General features: G+C 30.3%; 2 pseudogenes; both read left to right on the top strand.

Annotated features, from left to right (window-relative positions):
* The first annotated feature begins 1,172 nt into the window (after positions 1-1,172).
* On the top strand, positions 1,173-1,798 carry LOC110818137 (agamous-like MADS-box protein AGL62 pseudogene; annotated as a pseudogene).
* A 2,135-nt stretch (positions 1,799-3,933) lies between these two features.
* LOC148270378 (agamous-like MADS-box protein AGL62 pseudogene) lies at positions 3,934-4,712 on the top strand (annotated as a pseudogene).
* The last annotated feature ends 5,213 nt before the right edge of the window (positions 4,713-9,925 follow it).

Here is a 9,925-nt window from a genome sequence, read left to right on the forward strand (position 1 = left end):
AAGTTATTAAAGCTAATAAATTTGTATAAAAAATTCATCTAAATTAAATTATGTATTTGATAGTGCAAAATGATAATGTCAAACTTAGTGACTCCAAATGAGTAAGTAATTAAAGTTAAAAAATTTATAAAAAAAATTCACCTGACTCAAGCAATATGTTGGATAGTGCAAAATGATAAAGTCAATCTGGTAACACCAAATAAGTAAGTAATTAATCTAAGAAATTTTTATAGAAAATCTGCCTAACTCAAACTATAGGTTGAATAGTGTAAAATGATAATGCACAGCCTGATGATTCTAAATGAGTACGTAATTAAAGTTAAAAATTTTATACAAAAAATCCACCTAACTCAAGCTATATGTTGGATGGTGTATAATGATAATGCTCAATCTTGTGACTCCAAATGAGCAAGTAATTAAAGCAAAGAAATTTATGCAAAAAATCCATTTAAATCAAGTTATATATTAGATAGTGCAAAATAATAATGTCTAACCTAATGACTCTAAATGAGTAAGTAATTAAAGTAAAAAATTTATATAGAAAATCCGTCTAAATCAGATTATATGTTTGATGGTGAAAAATGAAGATCCTCAACCTGGTAACTCCCAATGAGGAAGTAATTAAAGCTAAAAAATTTATATAGAAAATCTCTCTCAATCAAGTTATATATAGAATAGTGCAAAATAATAATGTCCAGCCTAATAATTCCTAATAAATAAGTAATTAAATTTTATAAATCAGTTTATATATTAGATGGTGCAAAATGATAATACGCAATCTGCTCCAAATGAATAAGTAATTAAAGCTAAGAAATTTATACAGAAAATTAATCTAAATCAAGTTATATATTCGATAGTGCAAAATGATAATGTCTAATCTGTTGACTCTAAATGAATAAGTAATTCAAGCTAATAAATTTATAAATAAAGTTATTTGTTGGATAGTACAAAATGAAAATTTTCAATTTGATGAATCCCAATGAGTAAGTAATTAAAGATTAAAATTTTTATATAGAAAATCTATTTAAATAATCTTTGATGTTGCATAGTGGAAAATAATAATGTCAATCTGATGACTCTTATAAATACTACCCATTTTCTATCACTTCCTAGTAAATTATAAGCCAACTTTTTTATCTCGTCTTCACGTCGTCTTTTTCTTTCACTTTTAGATGGATAAGAAGAGCAAGGGTCGTCAAAAGATTGAGATGATAAAGATGAGTAACGAAATCAAACTCCAAGAAATTTTCACAAAACGAAGAGCTGGTCTTTCTAAGAAAGCTAGTGAATGGTCCACTCTTTGTGGCGTCGACATTGCAATTATTATTTTTTCCCCTAGTAAAAAGGCTTTTTCTTTTGCTCATCCTTGTGTTGAAAAAGTGATTGAAGATTTCATTTATGGTAATCCTCCACGAGATACTTCAGGAGCCATGACACTCATTGAGGTTCACTGCAACTCCAGGATACATGAGCTCAATATGATCCTCACACAGGTTTGAGTAGACCATATTTAGATTTTAAAACTTATTATACTTATTTGATCTTCCGTTTGTTCGATTAAAACTTATACTGAATTGTACTTATTATTTAAAACATATGAAAATAGGTCATGAATCAACTGGAAATCGAGAAAAATCGCAATGCAGAGCTTAAGGAAATACAAAAAATATGTGAGAGTAAGTGTTGGTGGATGGGTCAAAAACAGGAAATGCTTTTCTCAGAACTTGAGCATTTAAAGACATCTCTTGAGGAATTGGAGAAGAAAGTTACTAAAGAAGCTGAGATGATTATAATTTAGAACAAATTAAACATGATGCCTCGTGTATTAAACGACCCAAACACGATGCCTAATGTGTTCAACGATAATCCCAATATGTATATTCAAGGAAAGGGAAAAATAAGATTCTACTAAGTGCATTTCTTGACAAAGTCTCGGAAGGATGAAATTAAAAAGAGTTGTATACACGATGCTTGCAGTTTGTTTTATTTTATTTATGTTAGATATCTGGTGCCTTAGCATTTGGGTTTTCGTCATGTTCCTTTTCATTGTAGTGTTGTGGTACTTTCAAAGAGTGCAATAATAACATAATTTTTTTATCTATGCATTTATTTTTATTTTCAAGTTGAAATCAATCCGCTATTCTAAGAGTTGTAATAGGAGAAAATATTTTAAGTAATTTATTTTTAACTCATTAAGTCAAGACAAAGGTAACGTCTAAATATAAGAAAATATAAAGTCACATAATCGTGCTTCGATAAGAACATGATCATCTCTGGGAATACCTTCAATTATGTCACATTTATGCGAGTTAGTTTTTACATTGACAATTATGAGTCTATTTTTGAATAAATACCTGTGTTGGTTAATTAACTAATATACACACATTAATTTTAAAATAATATAAATAACATTTAATTAAAAACATACAAGGAAGTACAATCTCTTGTACAAGAAGAAATATACCAACTCTTCAGTTAAATAATGGTTGGTATAAGTCATATCTTGAGTTAGTATGAAATACAATAAATAAAATGAATTAACTATATGGTAATTATGCATCCATGGACAAATTACTAAATTTCATGATCAAATTTTTATACATTGTAAGAGTTGTGATATATTTATTAGATGACACTCTTGGTGACATGTATGTTCATCCAATTTATTGATGCGATAAATAAATCATGACGATGAATGAAAAGTGTTTAGTCATAATAAATCAATTATTTGGTTAAAGTCCTATAAATAATTTAATACTAAGCCTATATGGGCCACATGCATAAGCTCCAGCTAAGAAAATTCTATTAACACATAAATGCTAGCTATGAAAATTCTATTAGTTTGATGTGGGTAATTAATCTTAAAATATATCAATAATGAAATTAGGTAATATTCAGGGGAAATATTCTATTGAGAGTGCTTATCTAAGTATGTAAACATATCTATATATTTGGGAATATATCCCAAGTAGGGATAATATCTTCATTAAATGTTAAGTATGCAAACAAGGAAGATTTTATATTAGGACCAAACAATATTAAATAGAAATTTTCAATCAAATGGATCAAAGAAATTGGATTTTGTTTAAGCAGGCTCAAGTTGAAGTGTTATACAAATAAAATAATTGTAAGTCACCTTTTGAAAGTACTCAACATGAATTATATGAATTTCAAGTTTAATTGAATATCACATGCAATCGAATTAAAACTTTATTGTTATGAAGGTTAATCAATTGTCATAATTAAATTTAATTATTTAAAACTTCGAATTTTAAATGTGATCCAATTGATAGTTATAATTTGCAACTTAGATCCTTCCTTAATGCTTATAAATAAATTAAAATTATCCATTGTACTAATGATCAATTAATTTTATAAAGAATTCATCATAGCTTTTAAATTTTAATATATCATATAATACATTTTTATATTTTTTATTACTTTAACATAAATATTCTAAGGATTTTTATCATTGCAATTTGATTCATTGTGTCTCGTAACAAGAAACAAATAAATAAAATTAAAAGTAGGTCTCTTAACTTCTCAATCCCAAATTAATATCGAGAATATATATACATATATATAACATAAAAAATGTAAAATTTTCATATATATCCATCTAGCTATGTATCTATAAATGTTAAAACAATGATGATTTTGCAAATTGTATAAAAGTACAGCTAAAATTTAACTTTAATTGTCTAGATTTTTCCTATTGTATATTTCAATAAAGAGAAGATTCTCAAGCAACCCTAAAGATGTAAGTTATTAAAACAGAAAAATATGTACAGGATGTCTACCTAAAATTATTAATCACAACCTTGATTTAAATCTCCTATAAATATCACTCATTTCCCCCTCTTTCAATACAATTATTCCTCTCCATTAATCTCTCTTTTAATTTCTCTCTGCATATATTCAATACTTGTAAGTATGGCGAGAAAGAGTAAGGGACGAAAAAAGGTTGAGATGGTGAAGATGAATAATGAAAGCAATCTCCAAGTCACTTTCTCCAAACGCCGAGCCGGACTTTTCAAGAAGGCAAGTGAATTGAGCACTCTATGTGGGGCTGAGATTGCTATTATCGTCTTCTCACTCGGTCAAAAGGTCTTTTCTTTTGGTCATCCTTGTGTCGAGATTGTGTTGGAACGTTTTGTTAGTGGTAGTCCACCACAAGCTACTTCTGGAACCATGAAACTCATTGAGGCTCATCGGAACGCTAGCGTCCATAAGCTCAACATGCAGCTCACTCAGGTTATTTTAATTTCTTTCCTTTCTAATAAAACATTTTCAATATAAATAATATATATTAATTCTACTACATGTACAGGTTCTGAACCAACTCGAAATCGGGAAGAAGCGAGGCGAGGAGCTTAACCATATGAAAAAGACAAATGAGAATCAATGTTGGTGGATGGCTCCCAAGGAAGATATGAGCTTAACACACTTCAACAATTGAAGGCCTCTCTCGATGAGATGAAGAAGAATGTGGCTAAGCATGCTGAGAAGATTGTGATTCGTACCCCAAATAATCATCATCCTCATCCTCATCTTCCTCATCATCATCCTCATCATCATCATCCTAACAATCCTTTTTTCTGGGAAGTTCTTCCTGTGGAACAGGTCTTCCTTTTGATACAAAGCCTGCTGGATTCAGTTCTAACATTGTTCCATTAAACAATCCAAACGTGGTGCCTCCAAAGTATCATTGATTTGGCCAAGGATTCTTCTAAGTGAACTTTTTTTATTTATGTAAAACAAATTTTTAATTTTTCCAACACAGTAAATGCCTCAGGATTAGTCTTTAGATTATATTTGGTTTTAGGATTTTAGCTTCTAGTATGAGTAAGGGTTTGTTCTAGAAAATAAGAGGCATCTTATTTTATATTATTTGTTCAAGTATTTTGTAATCGTTCAATGATATTGCATCTAGTTCTTAATATAAATTTTCTTCCTTCAATCCCTTTGCGCTTGATTATATATATATATGTCTCTCTCTCTCAAAGATTCTACTACACTATTTCTTTTTATCTTCCGTTGTGACACTGTTAACTGCTACCTATATAATGCATTATGCAAATACGAATACAAGTGCTCGTTATCTTAAAATATATATGCGTATTTAATAAATTTACTATGCAACGTGTTATATTTTATATCAAAAATATGATATTTCAGTATATTATAAATAATTGAGTGTTGTGAATATAATATCTCATATTGAAAAAATTAATTGAAAACATTACAACAATGTTCTATATTTACAAAATTTTTATAAAATATATTGTGCTTTTTCATCAGCATAACTGCTACTTATGACAGACACTGGTGAGGAACCCCAATCTCTTTCGGGTTTGAGTTTTTTCCAAAAAAAAAACCTACCCTCGAAGACAGATTCCTTCAAAAAAATATGAATTCCAATTGAGAATATTCGATTAAAAACATGAGTACCTAAATCCTTTCATTTTGTTGTAAATTTATTGGGAAGAATGACGAGATTAATGAAAAAGCAAATATAAAAATTTAGTTAGATAATCCTAAAATTTTGACTAAAATATCTCTCATGGAAACACATTTAAGTCCCTATGGATTCAAATAGAGTATAAATAATTTTGAATCAATGTAGAGAAGATTAGAGAAGATGAGCAATCATCGAAAGCGTCAAGAAAGATAATGTACTATGAAAGACAACTCACCATGTTGAAGAATTGAGCCAAATCGGAATAGTTCTATAGAGAAGCTTCATCAAAACCTATTAAATCTAAGGTTGTAAATATGAAAATGGTATTTAAAATAATTAGTAGGGTGGTAATTGTATGATATTTTGTACTTTGGGATTTTCTTCTTTAAATTTTAATTTCTTTTATATATAACTTATTAGATCCTGTTGATGACTTGAAGGCCATGCCTAGGGATCTCTTCAATAATTTAGTCATGATTGAGTCAGATGATCCAATTGCAACACTTAATGCAAGAGATAATCCATACATAATATTTGATGCCTTCGGGAACCAAATTGCAACAATGGATATTAATCTGTCATATGATCCAAATATCATGCCTAATGAGTTTTGTAATCCGAGTACTATGCCTCATGCACCAAATGATCCAATTAACACAACATCCGATGCTCTAAATATGATATGTATTGTGCCAGATGATTCAAATCTACACTCAGTATTTGATGGCTTCACTCTAGAGATGCTGTTTGCGGATCCATTGGATGATGAGAACTTCATTGTGGACAATCCAAATGAGGCGGCTAACGGTGATAATCCGAAAACAATGCCGCCTCTTCTTGCAGGGAATGTTCTAGGAAGCGGCCAAGGATTTTAATGACTAAGTTTGTTGATTATCTTGAAATGAATCAAGGGCTAGTTTGAAGAGTTTCAGTTTCGAATCTTTTGTTTTTGTTTGTCTTGTCTTTCAAATAATGATTTGGGAATTTGGGATTTTAATTGGCTTGAGTTTTATATTTGCTTACTTTCAGGTGGTGTTCTTGTGCGTGCGTGTGTGTGTGTTTTTTTTTCTTTATAAATGTTGTTCTTGTTAGTCTTGGATCGAGTTAATAAGTATATGTGTGTTTCATGAGTGTTGTTTATTTTACATTCTTGTTAAGTACAATTCCGCAAATCTTTAAAAATATTTAATCTTCTATAATCACCCTATAAAGTACATTTATATAATAGTTCCGTCTCTTTATATATATGTGTGTATGTATATGTAACACCCAAAAACTCCATTAGTTGTTTTCATGATTTTTACTAACTTTTATTTCTGTGTGGGTAAGTGGTGTGATATTCTTACTGCGCTAATGTAGCTCACTCTTTCATTAACAATTTCAGATCAAGAGTACCAAGATCCAGAGCTCGATCCACATGAATGTTGCGAGTAGGATGTCCAGTTGTTTATTTTTCGTTTATTTTTTTGATTTTTCATTATTTCATTTAAGAGGGTCATTCCCGTAACTCTATTTGAGTAATCTGAATTATTGTGTAAGGAGTGTAAACCCTAACTATTTATTTCGTTTTCGCATTCAATTCATATTTATTTCCTTTCAACTTCACGAGTCATTACAAAAATTTTATTTACTTAAAAAATAATAATTATTAATAATAAAATTAGTAGGTTGAGCAGGGCTCCCCCATAATTGTTGGAGTCAAATTAAGAAATTTATAGGCATGAATAACTTATTGAGAGTCTTACTTCGTTCAATGGTTTCTTTTTAATATTTAATTCATGAGTTAAATAAATAATTATTTTTTATAAACTAATTGTTTTTGTAAATTAATAATTTAATAAGCATAATTAACAATAAATAATTATATATTTAAATTAATTAGTGTATTAATAAAAATATAGTGATTAAATTAGTGAAATTATTATGTTTATTTTCTTTTAATTACAGTATCTGTAATGGGTAAAAACATTAACCTAATTCTTTTGATAAAAAAATTAATAGAAACCATATAATAAAAGAATAGTGATTATACTTTTAACTTTTAATATTTTCTAAATTAAAGATTCCACCGTTGGTTATTACATTAGTCATACAATAGTTTATATCTATAAAAAAGTTCAACCATCAAAATCCAATGCCTATTTTAATGATACGTACTTATCATCACCAGTAAATGGACGACACGCATTTATCTTTTTTAATGTTTAAATAATTTATTACATATTTTTTTCTATTTAAAAAAAATACATATAATAATATATAATTTTGACAATTTATTCTTTTGTTTAGCACCAATTATATTTTATGTAATTAATGCTTATTATGTGAAAATATTATGTATTAATTTTCTAGACTAAAATTGAGTTGATTATGTGAAAATATTTAAAATAATTTTTATAATTAATGATTGTAATAGCACGTTCCTTAAAATAATGCCAATAACCAACATATTTAATCCATTAATTGAATAATTTATATTAACTTAGATATAATTCAATTATTTTATTTTATCATAAAAATATGATTTATGTTGGTGTTTTGTTAATTTTACATTATAAATGTAATATCCGGAATTAATTTTAATATTTTTAAAATTAATGTATAAATATAATTTTTAAATTTTTATTTAATGTAAAAATGAAGAAAAATAGGTAGAGGATGAATTGAAAATAATTTTGAGAAAAATGGGTTAAATTTTGGGTTCTGTGAGTATTTTTAAAAGAAAAATTAGAAACTAGGGGTCAAAATAGAATTTAGAAAAAATTTGCCACATACGACGCCCAGTCAGCAGCCGCGACGAACTGGAGTGCACTGCGTGGTAAGGCACTCTGACGCGGTGCCACGCGGGAGGTCACGCTTGCAATCTACGTGCCTGCGATCGGACAGTCCGGATTTGTTTCTGCGCGTGTGGACGGTCTAGATTTGTTCCTTCTTTAAACGCGATCGTAAGGTCCAGATGAAATCACGATGAATGGTTTAGATTCACTTCCTATTTAAACGCAATCGGACGGTCCAGATCAAATCGATGGATGATCTAAACTAAAAGAGACAGATATAAATACCTCACCCCACACCAAACTCTAACCCAAGCCACCAGACCCCCCACCAAAGAAGAAGAACCAGTCACCGGGAACGGAGCCGACCGCCACCCGCCGCCGTGCCGGAGCTACCTCTAACAGTCAAAAGAGGTAAAGATTTTTTCATTTGCTCGAAATTTGATTTCGAACACTCCCATGGCTAAATCGGAGCAAATAGACTATCAGATGAGACAGAAACTGCAGGTAAAGTTTGGCGGTGCCGTCGCAGAAAATATCAAAAACTGCCTCTGATGAGGCCATTCTCGATTCCCGTTTTGTGTAATTTTTCCATCATTATATTCACCATCTTGTTTCCCACAAGTTGATCAAAGAAAAATGTCTAACCGCTAAGGCGAGCTGGCGGAGCTACCGCACCGAAAAATTTCACTGTCGGTAAGTTTCTATTTTTTGACTTTTTTCGGCTAACCAAAGTCCCTTAACGTATTTTCTTGCATAAATGAGCACAAAACTAGCCGAAATCAGCCGAAACTGGCCAAAAATGGCCAACCTGAGGCAAAGTGCCGTCACCGAAGCATGGCAGCACCGCCGTGCCAGAATCTCAAAATTGGCCGAAAAGGGTTTCTAATACCGATTTTGAATTTTTAGGGTATTTCTAGGTACTTGGAACGTATTTTAATTTTTGAAAAAAAATTCAGGGAAGCCGGGGACCGCCAGTAGGTGTATGTAAAAGTTCAATGTTCGGACACCAATTTGAGTAAGAATCCCTCACTCTATTCCTGGTTATGAAATTGAAGTTTAATTATAAATAATGTGGTATTTTATACAATTTAAAAATATTGATAATTAATCACATGTCATTAATGGAGCTGGAACCAGATTATTATTCACTGTTTATCTTGTTTGATTGATTTTACAATGTCAAATGCATAATAATACACTGAAGTTGGCATGATGATTTGTTGTGTTTTCTTGATGTATGTATTGCTTGTTCTGCATGATTTACAATTAAATTGTGAAACTGAAAATTAAATGTAAACGAGGAATTGTTTGATTAAGTGATTGAGTGAATGGTAATCTTACTGGATATCCTGGGAGATGGTGGATGGATCGGGTACATAGGGAATCCTACCATGAACATTGCCTCATATCGGACGAGGTATGGAGGATTGGTACTTTGATGCTCATACCGGATGAGGTATGGGGATAACTCGTTTCACCCTCATATCGGATGAAATATTGAGGGATGATATTTTTGGAGCTCATATCGGACGAGGTATGGGGGCGGCCAGTTAATTGAAAATATTGAATAAGGGTTCACGCATAGTGGGGACATCTCTATGAATCCCCATGGATACCAGTAGGCAGATAAAAGGCGAAATTGTTATTTTTACTTAATTGTACGTGAGATTATGAGATTGTTTGTGTC

This window comes from Carica papaya, chromosome 1 (genome assembly GCF_054855325.1).
Source record: "Carica papaya isolate Zhongbai chromosome 1, ASM5485532v1, whole genome shotgun sequence".
NCBI lineage: Eukaryota > Viridiplantae > Streptophyta > Magnoliopsida > Brassicales > Caricaceae > Carica > Carica papaya.